Source organism: Corvus kubaryi, unplaced genomic scaffold (genome assembly GCF_017639235.1).
Source record: "Corvus kubaryi isolate FWS band 111438036 unplaced genomic scaffold, C.kubaryi_AGA036_p1.0 37396, whole genome shotgun sequence".
NCBI lineage: Eukaryota > Metazoa > Chordata > Aves > Passeriformes > Corvidae > Corvus > Corvus kubaryi.
Genome location: NW_024581135.1, coordinates 8,902,037 through 8,915,825, shown reverse-complemented (window position 1 = coordinate 8,915,825; position 13,789 = coordinate 8,902,037).

Sequence of the window (13,789 nt, the reverse complement as noted above, 5' to 3'; positions counted from 1 at the left end):
CAGGTAAGAATGTGGTGTGGCCCACTGCCCCTTGCCTAGCCTTGCCCCTCCTGCCAGCAAACCCCGCACTGCTCTGGCACTGGACAGCAGGGTTAGCAAAACACTGAGAAAAGCTGTGTCTTGTATATACACAAATTATGTAACTGCAGAGGTAAGGCACAAGAATGTAAAAGAATACAAGATACGTGAAAGGCACAAGATATGATGGCATCAGAGAGAGGAAAGAAATAAACTTCCCTTACAGTGAGGAGGGCATTCTCCAGTGCTGCTGGAGGCGGCCTGTGAGCTGGAGCTGTCACTTCCCTGGCTCTGGGTACCACTCAGATTTTCACACAAGGCACATGAGCACACCTTGGTGTCATCTTGGAGCCAGCACTGGCCGTGGGCAGCTGGTGCCACCTGCTGAACATTATAACATTTATAATCAGGATTGAGGAAAAATAAATTCCCATCTGAAAAGATAAATCTTGCTGAAATTAGACTATATTTTACACATAATGGAATCAGCAGAGAGCTGCAATGAACCAGAGAAACTTCAGTTTATTTTTTAAAGTCTTTGCCGAGTACAACTTCTATTATTGTAATATACATTTCAATCTCAGAAACAAAGCCTGTTAAATCTGTTTGGTTTAAATTTTGCCATTGTTATAACACGAATTTATTCCATTTTTCTGTTTGAACAATTGTTTTGGCAACAGAATTTGTGAGCACAAGATACAATTTCTTTAGTCTAAAATTAGCACAACACATTTCTTGAAGGATAAAATATTTCATAGATTTTGTTATCTCAGTTAGTGAATGGCAAGCAAGAAAACTCTAGGAAAAAAAATTGTCTTCCCATCCTTTTACATCCTTCTTGATTCTGCTGAGCGAAAGCTGGCTGGTACAGGTTACTGACAGACATTACGCTATAAAAATTGCCTTTCAAGTGCATGATGAATTTCCAGAACAATCTTATTAATTATCTACAGCTTAGTCTCTAATCTGTACAATTTACATCTTGCTGTGTTTCAAGTGCTTAAAGGACTTGACTGAGCTCACAGTAATATCTTAAAGAAATTTGAGTCCTCAGGCTTCATGAAACACATTGAAAGTGTCAAGCAGTGGAGAAAGATAATACATGAGTTACAGAACTGCTGTCCCAGCTGGCACCTCCTCATCAATGGTGAAACCAGGAAGGAGAAACTTCCTTGGTTACATTTCTTGGAGGCCTGTATCTGCAAAGTGGGCATTTGTCTCTTAAAATAAGTCACAGGATGAGAGGAAAGGGCAAGTTGTGCCAGGGGAGCTTCAAACTGTATTTTAGGACAACTTTCTTCACTTGAAAGGGTTGTCAAGCACTGGAATAGGCTGCCCAGGGAAGTGGCTGAGTCACCATCCCTGGAGGAGTTTAAAACATGTGTAGATGTGGCAGTTCAGGACATGGCTGCTGGTGGTCTCAGCAGCATTGGGTTGATTTGACTGATGACCCTAGGGGTCTTTTCCAATCTAAATGATTCTATGATTCTATGCTTTACCTAATAACGCCATCCCTCTTCTGCTACTGTTTTTTACACTCAGGCTTTGAAGAAGTAATGGATACATTATCTATTTTCTCTACCCAGACCAAAAGGAGAGAGGTAAAACCTGACACTTTCTGCTCCTCTCTTTCTTCTGCATGATTCAGACATAACAGCACCTTGAAAGTGCGTTGAAAGTTCAGATTTGCCAGAGGACTCTCCATGTCTGTGGTCTGTGCTTGACACAGCAAGGGACACAGATCCCATTCAGACCTACAGAGTAACAATGGGGGCAGTGCACATGAAACTGTGGGGAATGCTGCTCCCAGTTTTGCCTGCTCAACATCCCTTCAGCGTAATGGATCCTGACACAGGAACACCTGCCTGCCATCTCCCACTTGGAGTGTGGGCTGCCAAGGACAGCACAGGCACAGTTTGCAATGGCACACCAGGCTGGCACAGGGCTGGGAATCCACTCAAAAGCCTCTGTCTTTGAGCCAACTTATTGCAGAAGAGCAATGACAGCATCTTGCCTCTCTGTGAGGCTGCACCTCTCAGCTCCGGGTGAGTTTCTGCTTAGTGAGTTTAGCCTTTTCTTTGAGGATAGGGAAATACACACAGCCTGACTATGGACCTTCCTCTGAAGACCTCTACCACCTGTTTTCAGGGTGAGATTTCAGCACAGAGCTGGTGCTCTAAAATAAAGACCTGAATTTGGGTAAGTGCTGCCTTCAAAGCTCCAGAAAGGTCAGTGGAAAGCCTGTTCACAGCAGGACCACTGGTGAATTCAGTAGTGTCTGAAACCTCTTCAAGCAGGCTGAATTGCTCTGTGCCAGAGTTTTGCACTTGAAGACATGTACTGAGTGAATTTTCAGATTACTTTTCTTAGTTTATCATGAGCATTTGCAGCACACAAGCAAGCTCAAGACATAAAGAATTGCACAGTACTGTGGAAGTAGGTTGCTAAGCCAGAACTGGCTTCCTTTACCCAATGCTTCTTCCTTTACAGCAGTGTGTACACTAGAACTGAATGAGGTTAGGCACAAAATTATGAACTTCTTTGACTGTGGAAAGATGTGATGATATTAGGTGAGGTTTATAAAGCCAAAGGGACTGAAAAAACCTTGAAGGAAGAAGACAGCTTGGGAATAAGACAATGCTGCTGCTAACAGACACAAAATCCCCATCAGCAGGACCGTGAGATTACAGTAAACTCAGCGGATTCAAAGCCAACCTCAGCCATTTCACTGCATCTCTGTGACACAGACAACTGCTCCCCATGGGCTACAGCTGAACTTTTACTACTGTCCATCCAAAGGGGATGATAGGTGATATCTCAGCTTGACCATTAAACCCTGACACATGCAAGCTGAGAGTGTGGCTTCAGCTGACTGTACCAAACTGCACAGTGTAGTCACAAAGTCCTCCACAGCACTGGGCACAAGTAAAAGAATATCTTGGACTTCTTTTATAAAGAGTTTTTCCCTCTGCACCTGCTCCAGCTCATTGTTAGCAAGTACCAGCCCACACAGAGAGCAGACCAGCAGCAAAAGTAATATTCATCCAAAGGTTATTTAAAAAATCTTGGAAAGTTTGAAAAACCTCCCAAAATTTCCTTCTTTCTGCGAAAATCCTGGTCCACATCCCAGATACTAATTCTTCAGCAGTGAGCATGCTGAACTGTAAGGCCTCCAGGGTCTTGTACAGCTCTTCCTACAATCTCTTAGTGTCCTCTGCTGGCCAGGACTGAGATCCTGGCATCTGTTTAAGTGTCAGCAGTTCTGAATCCAGCTAAGATTTACATAGATATTTTACTGGTGACAACATCACCAGCACTGTATTAATCATCAGCAGAAAATCCTCACTGGAGATCACTGTTCCACTATAGCTGCTTGTTTTAGACTTGAAATATTTATGGCAAAAATAATCTTGGTGGGTGCTAATCAAAATCACTGAAGACAAACTTTGGATGTGACTGCTGCCTTTGGATTTGAAACTGAATCATCTGTTAAGCCTCCAGCTTTATGTGGTGTTGAAGGAATAGGCCAAAAGAAGACAGACTGGGAGTGTGCATGGCTGGGAGTGATCTACTTTTCCAAGAACAGCATCTTTATGGTAAAGGTGTGAACAGAAGTGCTCTCAAAGATATGGAAAATATCATTCTGGTTACTCAGCACTTCAGCTGAGAGAGCTTGCCAGAAAAAAAAAAATGCAGAAAGCATATGTCTGCTGTTTTTTGAACATCAGAAAAATAGGGCTGCTTTGCTGGTGTTCTCCCTTAGTGAAAACTCAGCTTTTCTAGCCTTTTACTTTTCTAGAGAGTATAAATTCGCTGCAGCTAGAAGAATATAAAGTTATCATTATAAACTGACATTTTCCTCTTTGTTTCTCTGTGGGAGTTTGGTGGTCTTTCACTTAAATCTTTATCTTTGAGAGGTGTCATAGCTCCAGGTTCTTTCACTTACCTTCCAATCAGTTTCCATTCTCTTATGGGCTTGACTCCAGTAGCTGTCTATGGAAAAACCTGTTGATACAGAAAAGAGAAAGGTTAATTATTTTGTTAAAAAATAATGATAATAAAACCCCCTCCTCTTCTGCTCAAGAGAATTCCTATGAAATTTGGGTTTCATATATTATAAATACAACCAAATAAAGTCATGATTGATTTCAAACTGGAAACACAACAGTAGCACTCTTCATTCTCTTTGTCCAAGTTTTTCTGCATCTTTTCTTCTTCCTGGAAATTAGCTTATAGCTGAAAAACCTTTTCTTCCCAATTCCTACATTTGTTTCTAATGTGTTTATTACCACAAAATCATTTGTTCAGAGGAGCAGAGCAAAGGCCCACTAGACTTAATTATCACCTTCAAAACTGTTAAGCTTTTCCAGTAGTACTGTGTGATTTTGGTTGGCTTTTTTCAGCAATTTTTTCTTACAAGGAATCAAGTCAAACCAAAGTGCAGAAAATACATCCACTGGAGGGCAGGCCTGAATCTGTCAGAATGTGCTGAAAAGGCCTAGAAGGAAAGATACCAAAGTTACATTTTGCTGAATGAAAGCTGTCATGAGTCAATCAGGACAGTGAAGAACTAAGAGATGGTCTTTTTTCTGAATGGATTCATGACTATATAGCCTGTAAAACAAAGGCTCCAGTAAGAGTTCATGTCTAAAAAGAAGGGCCCTAGATGAAGCCTCTGACAGTGACTAAAATGAAAACAAACCTAACATGACAATTATTAGTTGAAGTCAGCAAATCCCAGCAGGACTGGTCTATGTGGTGCTGATCAGACACCAACTGCAATCAGTGGAGCTGAATTCCAGGCCTGAACTTGGCTCATAGGCTCCCTGTGTTCCCATGGCAGCACCACCCTCCAGCAGGACTTGTGATCTGAGCTCTCTGGGGTGAAAGGTGCCTCCTGGGAGGTCCTTTCCATGCTGTGCATGCAATCCAGAGGTACATGGGATGTGCACAGGCAGAAGCGGTGTCTGGCTCCACCTGATGCTCACGGCCAGACCAGCCCCTGTGCATACTCAGGAATGAACTGCTCTGGGTGGGCACCTGATGTCCACTCTCTGGACTTGCAATCTGTGCACTCTTCACTGCCAGGTCCCCTACCACCACGGAGGGGGCTCTGCCTCAGAGTTAATTACGTGTGACTGCACCAAGTACTTCATGCAGTACTTGTTTCTAGCAAGGACTGAGTTTGGCTCAGCAATTTGAGATGTTAAACTTTTGACACTCCAGATATCATTTCTGAATGCCTTCAAAATCATAACAAAAGGAAAGAGTTTATTTCATGTGGCTGCTGAAGACCCCATATTTAACGATGCCTGACTTTATGAACCCTCCGTTTCCTTTCAGACAAACTGAAAACGCAGTTCTCTTTTTGCAGTTTTCATGGAAGCATATTAAATGAACTTCCTTCTTTCAGCAGTGACTCACTCCTGCAAAGGCTATTTCACAAATAGTATCTCCATTCTGAAGGAAACAAGCTGTTCCCTCTTACATTACTCAAGTAGCTGCAGACAAACTAAAATACATTAAGTTAAAAGATTTAAAAATGCATTAGAAACATAGCTCAGAGACAGTCAGCTGTATTTCAAGTAGTTTACTGGTGTAATTGCTGCCCTTTAATGAAATCAATCAAGCCTAATATTATAATAGACTAGAAATTCTCAGGGCCTGGCTGGAGACACTTTACAACCCATGGAGTCTGTAAGTTCATAGACCTCTCGTAGTATTTAATAGTGGTCACACAAAACATTTAGAGCCTTTTAAAATCAGAATCAGGATATAAATCAGAACAAGTCCAATCTGAGATTGCTAACAGCCAGTGAGACATCTGTTCAAGTTGACAGCTGCAGACTTTACATTTATTAGTGTCTGTTACCTGTAATGTGAATTAAAGTCTTACCTGGAGATGTGAATAAGGTGATGATATAGGTGCTTTCATTAGTAATTACTATGGATGTGTTTAGAGATGAGCTGCTGCTGCTGCTAATTTCATCAAAGAAAACACACTTAAGAATTCCTCAAACAAACAGTTAAAACCCCAAATAAACAGTTGGAAGTGTGTTATCTTGAAGGCATGGGTCTCAGAAACAGTCAGGCTTTCCATACAGAAGAAAACCAGAAGTATAATCATCTTTTTAAACAAAGATAAAAGAGAGAGATTTTATAAAAATACAATTATCTTCCTGGCAGTGTGTAGTATAACACAAGAAAATGCAGCATGTTACATGTCAGTCACGGGAAGAATGCATTTGAAAAAGACTCTTCTGGGGAATATTTGTAAAAGGCAGCACTCCTTAAACTATTCAGGGGTGCAAGTGTTACAAGTGATCAGGAATCTTTCTAGCTGAAGGACAGCCCAAGAAGCTTTTTGAGATCTGACTACCATGGGTGAAACCAAAGGACCAGTAATTCCAATATCACATTGAGTGATAAAATTAAAATATTGTTAGGGTCTTCTCTATGAAACTCCAAGATTGTCCTGCTGTTGGTAGTGTAAGAATTTACCTCAGGTATATTATCTGTAAATAGGCCTTCCAAGAGTGCTCCATGCCAAGGAGGTGTAACTCCATTGCTATCAGTGGGAAGCTTTGTATTGTTAAGACTTCTGTGAGGTATTTATGGACAGTTTCTGTTACACATTGCAAGTGCAACAAATACCAAAAGGGAACAAGATAAGAGGTAGGCAAATGTAGAAATTACAAAAACAACAAGAATCTGGATATATGTAAGACTTTCCAGTGCTAAGCTATGTATAAGTGACTTTAACCTGATCTGAGTTGTGCCTGCAGGTTAAACAAATAACAGCTCACGTAAATAGTTATTTTTGTCTCTGTGTCATTGTGTCTGGATTTCTTTACTTTCAGAGGCCTGAAATCAGATTGCAAACATCACCTCCTCACATTTGCATACTTTAACAGACTTGTATATATTCCCTTGTCTTAAGGATAAGAGACTGTCACAACCCCTTGCATGGTCAATGTGTTCAGTCTCATCCAGTAACATCTGCATAGAGTCAAAAATCCAACCATCAGGCACCTTTTTCCATCACAGATGCCCCCTTCTGGTTTTCTTTATGAACATTTTATCAGACTTGGATTGTTCTGAGCTGATGAAGAGACCCTTTAGGAAAACATTTTTCAATTGGGCCACTCTCATGGTCTTTCTTTCCAGTTTATCCTTTTGGGAAGCAGTTTCTTCCACTATCTATCCCTACCTTGAATATTTGTTCTAATCTAATACATAAACTCCATCTCAGCAGTGATACTCAATTGTACTTCAATCTCCAACTCCTGCAACAGACATTCACTTAAATAATAATAATAAACACAGCAGTAATTTATTACTTCTTTCCTAAGAGTACAAGAATAGTTTTACTTCTCCTGTGTGAGATGTCAGCAGTACACAGGGAGGGGAATTTTGTCATCTTTCAGGGTACTTACAAAGTTCTGCCACCATCTTTTACTAAAAAGGAGATTTTCACTGTGATGTGCTATGTTTTCAGGGTTGGAAAAGCAAATAGGATAGTTGTGCTTTTCCACTGTCTCCTCCTCAATATTTTTCCACAGCTTTTTGGTTATTTTTAGAGGGATTAGTATAAATTAGTAATGTTGCTCTGCCCCTTTGGGAGTCTGCAACACTCCAGAGCAGTAAGCCCAAACAACCTGTGGGGTCTGAGAGACTGAAAGGAGAACTGTCCCCAGTCAGCAAGCTGCTGTAATGTCTGAGATAAAAGATCCTTTGTTTGCATTCTGGCACAGCTCTTACACTCAGATCTATGAAGATACTTGGATGCTTCATTGCCAGAGGCATCAGAAGGAGATAGGTACTTGGATTCTTTGCCATCTGCTCCCTCAGTGATTTGAAGCAGCATATGATGCCATCATAAACACACGAGATTTAACAGAGAATATTTAGCAGCATTTAACATCAGAATAAAGTAAAGGCTTTCTGAGGAAAGCAGGCTATTGTCAGGCCCCTCCTGTGTAATTCCAGCCTAGCAGGATGAAGTGGTCTCTCAGGAACCAAGTTCCAATCTCTCACCTTAAGTATAGGACTATGTCAATGGCAAATGTTTAATGTAGTGAGAAACATCCAAGTCTGAAAGGGCTAATGCTAATGGCACTGATGCCAGTGACACAATGCCTTTTGTTTTCAGCCAAGGCACATGAGAACCAAAACTCAGAACTTCTGAAGACACTTATACGTGGCTTTTGCAAAGCTAACTTTCCTTTTATCTGTCTATTGGTACAAACAGTCTTCTAAATAATACATCAGGATAAGGAATCCAATAATGACTAGAAATAGCCACAATTATCAAGATGTGACCAGGAGCTTGTGATCAACACAGTGTTTGAGTCTCCACAGGAAATGGCAGAAAAGTCGTTTTAATATTAATAGAGCTCATGCTGTTTACAGTTGAATTTTTATAGAGGTGTTCTGCTGAATTTTCCTTAAGGGCTGCTACTTCCTTACTGCACCTTCTTTGGACCAGCAAGCACCAAGGACGACAGCCAGTATTCTCAAACAACACTGACAGACAGAACGAATCTATATATGTGAACATTGTGATTCTTCAGAGGCTCATTTATTCCCATAAAAATGGGATCTGATCCTAAACCAGTCCTTGGCTGAAGCTTCATCTTTATTGATATTAGAGGAGAAATACCAGTTTTAGGACATCAGCAGTAACAGTAATGGTGTCTGGTGCTGTTATAAATAACTGGTTTGCAGATGATTGAGCAATACATCTTTTAATATAAATTAAATCAAGGTTATAGCTTTCACAGTTTCAAAAAAGGCTTTAAGATATACTGGGAGCAGAACCTGCAGCTCAGAAACCACAAGTAAAAGAAAAAGAAGTACAGATTGGTAAAAAATAATTACAACATTCTGGATATCTGTCTTGAGCTTTAAATGTCTGTGTTTGGCATTACTGAGCACATTGGCTAAGATCTGGACAGCAGTTTTGCCTTTTGACATTCATTCCTAGTGCTGAAATCACGCGAACCTCTTCATGCTTCACTTCCTAAATGTGAACTACAAACAACACACTGAAAATCTGTGTGTTCTCAAGAGGTCTGGATCAGTTTGCATCAGCTGAAGCTTCGTGGTGATACCCAAGGGTGCTCTTTCAGATCTCTCTTTTTTCCTGCTGGTTAATTGAGTAATCAGGATCACCCATTATGTATGTTATTATTCACTGTTAACTTTCAATTCTGAAGGACCAGAGTTGCAGGAGTCTTCAAGCATGTCTCTTCTAAGGTGGGAGGTCTGACTGCAGCACAAAAAAGCTGTCCATGCTAGTTTCAACCAAGGTTGATTTAAATGGGAGCACCAGGAGCCTTCCTGGATGCTGAACACTGACCAGTCTGCACTGAAGCCTGTCTTTTTTACTACCAGGATTGGAACAGTTCAGTCAGCTTGGATCTCTCAGTACCATGAATAGAAGCTCACAGCCTCTGTATTACCTGCTTTTAGCAAGGCAGGAATGTGACTATACTAATTTGAGTGACAGTAAAATGATGGATGATGCACTGGGAATAGCACTGAAATTGCCCTGGTTCCATAAACCAGTACTTCCAGTGGCGCAGATTAAAAGGGAAGGCTGCAGACAGGAAAACTGTGCTGGATTAGGACCTCAGCACTACAGGGCAGGTTTGAAAGACCACTCATCTGTAGGATCTTCAGTGTGTTCCAGGAAGGATCCACAGAGGAAAGGTTCATCCAAGCAGCTGGACAGGTGCTTGCAGAAGGGATAAATGAGTGACCAAGTTGGGTTTTGCTGTCTTAGCAGACACAGCTGCTTTGTTCCCTTTCAGCTGTTCTACAGTGTTACTAAACAGCTACTGCAAATTATGCTGTGCTCCCACAAGGGGATGGGAATACTCCTCACATTGACATGGAGAGGTTATTAGCAGGAAGAACCAAGTTTCAGAAATATGAGATTCTCTGGTCTGTATCCACACAAGGAACCAGAAGCTTTTCAGTCACTAGTTCTGGTGGTGGCAGCATCCTGAGCTTTCCTGTACCAATATGGAAAACAACTATCTGTGAGTGCTGACAGTACCTGCACAGAGACATCTGTGCCTGCTGCGTCACCAGAAGTAGGAAGGAAGTTGAAATGTGATGCTGCCTGCAGGGAAAGGTACTTCAGAGGCAGGGAAGGAAAAAGAGAATTGTTTGAAAGCAATTCTCTCTTGATACTTCATGTCCATTTTCAGGGTAACGTACAGAGAACTAATCATGCAAATCCAAACTCATGGGAAATAAGCCTTGGTTTCTTCATCTGGTGCTCTGAAACTCAGCCAGTAACACATACAGCCAAAATCCCTGAGGTGACACAGTGCATTGTTGTTTTGTAGGCAGTGCATATTGGATTACTGGAGACTCCACACTGTGAAATTATCATAAACCAGTAATTAGTTGGTGATGGTGATAATTTGGTTCAGAATTCTGATACCAGATAAAATGATTAAAAATAATGCACTGTTAACTCGGTCTCTTGTGCAATTAAAAACTCATAGAAACTGACTGAAAGATTTAGAAACATAAGGAAAAATTGTAACCATTTAAAAATGTGCTCAGCTAACAATAGGATTGGGTCCTGAACTGGAAATTTTGTTTCTTTAAAGGCAGAAGGACATGCTATTGCTCTTCACCTCGGAGAGCTCTCACTCACTTAAACAGAGTTCACCCTTTGGATGGTAAAAGATGAACGTGCTGGAACTAAACAGTGTTTGGCACAAGTGAGAAGCTCATCAGAAGATGTTTTCTGATGTACCAGTGCTTTGGAAAAATACTTCCTGCAGGTGTTCTGAAATCACCTGGAGATTTTCAGGAGCTGCTTGATTTAATTTTCAAGTCCCTGCTGTGGCCATATAGACATAATCCGGTAGGCCCCTCACAACCAATTACCTTCTGCAGGTGTTAAGTGGTAAAGATAGCACCCTCAGATGTGTCTGGCTTCTTTTTTGGCCAAATTCAGCTTGCTTAGAGGACACAGAGGAACACAGCCAATGACAGGATGGCTCAGTACAGCAATATTTATGGGAGACTTCCAATGAATTCCAGTTTTGGAGAAATGACACACTATTTGAGATGTCCATAAAAATGAAGAATCACAAGACAATTTTGACCAAGTCCTTCAGTCTGTGGGAGTGGTAAGAATGGGACATGAGGTCCTTCTGAGCAACTCAAGAGACCCTGCTACTGACAATATCCCAAATCACAAGGCCCAGAGAAGAATTGTGTGACCATAGCACTGACCTCCTGATGGTTCTCCAGGCCCTACATCAAAGCAACTACCACTCACCACCCTTTGGCAGCAGGCAGAGCTGGAGGATGCCAAAGAGGTTGCTCAGGCTGGAAGAGCTGATTCCATACCAGACCAAACACTTGCAGACACTGGTCACTGCTTAGAATTCCCCTCTGAAGGCTTTTTACATTTCAGGAAAAAAACCCCAAAACAAAAAAATATTTTGAGAAGGCTGTCTTATCAAGCTGCATCTGCTTGAAGAAAAGGACTTATTCTAAGCAACCAGTGCTGCTAGCTAGTGCACACACAAACAGCAGGAGAAGCAGAAAACAGGGGAGGAAAAAACAATTTTTAAACCAATTCCGCCTTAAAATTCTATGCAAAACCTAGTTACATCAGCAACAGCTGTAGTTTTCAAAGGACAGAGAAGCCCTCATAAGAACTGTTTGGTGTCTCTAAAGGAACTGTAAAAATTATGCACTCACAGATTGCAGAGCAGCACTTCACAATTACATTTGCAAAGAAATTTACCCACACTTGTACACAGAGAAGTCCTTATTCTCTACCTTTATCCAGCTTCCTAAGGAAATGACACCATTTGCGTATCACCCAATAAATTAGAAACCTGCTGGCTGTTTCCAACTAAACTGAAAGAGCAGGACAGGGCCCAGCAAGAGCTAAAATTCTCCATGGTTAAATAGCTGGAGAGAAGCATTTGAGGTGTTCCCATAAAGCAAAGGATGCAGTATGAGCACAGACAGAAGAAAACCTGTGCAGGAAAAAGACCAGATGACAAAAAGCCCTTCAACTGGATCTTGGAATAACCAAACCTTGCATTACAAATTCAAAGGTAACAAGGTTTCTTTAGTTCATGAAATATGAGCTGAAAATATAATTTCACCCATTTCTTTACATCAGACACACACTGCTGTTTTTCTCCCAGCCTTCTTATAAAATACAATTAATTTACATTTTAAAGACCTTGATGGGTTTTCTCTCATCATGGAACAGTAAGTGAGATTAATAACCCTGTTACTGAGTACTTAAGATCATGGATCATTTGCACAGTAACATTTTCTTAATTTTTAAAATACACCTTTTATTTGATTTAGAGATTAGTGCTAATTTATGTAATAAGAGGCAGAAAAGCTAAAGAGTGAGTCAGTGTTTATTAACCTTGCTAATAGGACAGGCTCTTTCAGGAAAAATGGATACATCTTAATTAGTAAAACAGTTGCACTGTTATTTAGCCAATTAATCCTTTCCAAACAAGGGAAGCAGTAGCAATTTTACTTGCGGTGAATGGAAATAAACTTGTCTGCACATTCTGCACATCAATTTACACATTTTGACTTTCCCACCTCCATCAGTAAAAATGCAGCCCTTAGATTCCCAAAATAAGGCACATTTTCCATTATATCACTCCTTTTTCTTCCAATTAATTTTCTGTAACATTTCAGTCCTATTCATCAAACACTGAACATAGAAGTGTGGAAAGCCACTAACTGCAGGTTATAATTCTTAAGGTTTATGTCCCACTTCTGAAAGTGTTCAGTAGTCATCCAGGGGTTGACTTAAGAGGTCTCATGAAAACCTAAGACTTCAGATTATTTAGCCAAATTTCATGTTCTTAGAGACAGTGGGATCGGCTCTGATAGCTCATCACCTGCGTATCCTGGAGGGATATAATGCACAGACATCTGCACACTACCACCAATCCCTTTGAATTTTAGGAAGATTTTAGTGCAAGGTAATAGCATTTTCTTACCTTCTCTGCACACTGAAACCTGACCCCTAAAAGCCTTAGAACACAGAAAGGAGGATCACTTCTACAGAAAGGCGGTTCATTTCCTTGGAGGCTGATGTCTACTGCTGGAGAATGGAGAAGCATGATTAATTTCCATTGAGATGACCAGGAAACAGTTCTGGAGAAGGGAGGGAAGGTGATACTGATGTACGAAAAAGAGATTAACTTCGTTTAATCACTGTTATTCCTGGACACTTTTTCCATCATTACTAGACTAGACATTTAGCTGATAGGTAACAGTTCCAAAGAATTATCTATGCTTGATTTACCTAAACTGTGCATTATGAACTGTGAATGCTTTCAGTGTAAACTGTAAAAACGTTTTTGTCATGGTCATGTTAAGAAACATGCTAAACTCTTAGCTTATCTCTTAAAAGATCAACTGCTTCCCTCAGGACTTGCAGAAGAAAAAAAGCAATGTGTACAAATTCAAGCAGTTGTTTGTAGTCAGAGAAATCAGCAGATATCCAGACCTGCATTCTGAACAATCCCTTGTCAATTAGACATTTAGCAGAAACTTAACAGCTTTTTATTTCTTTGAAGGGAGCAGAGATAGCTTGTAGCTAGTATAATACAGGCTATTCTGCAGCTTTTTCACCCTACTTTCCCATTTTCTATCTCCCTGGGCTTTTTACAGCTTTTCTACACTGATCACTCTCTGAAATAAACTTCTTTTCTTAGGGGTTTTAAGTATGCCTGGAAAGAAGTATGGA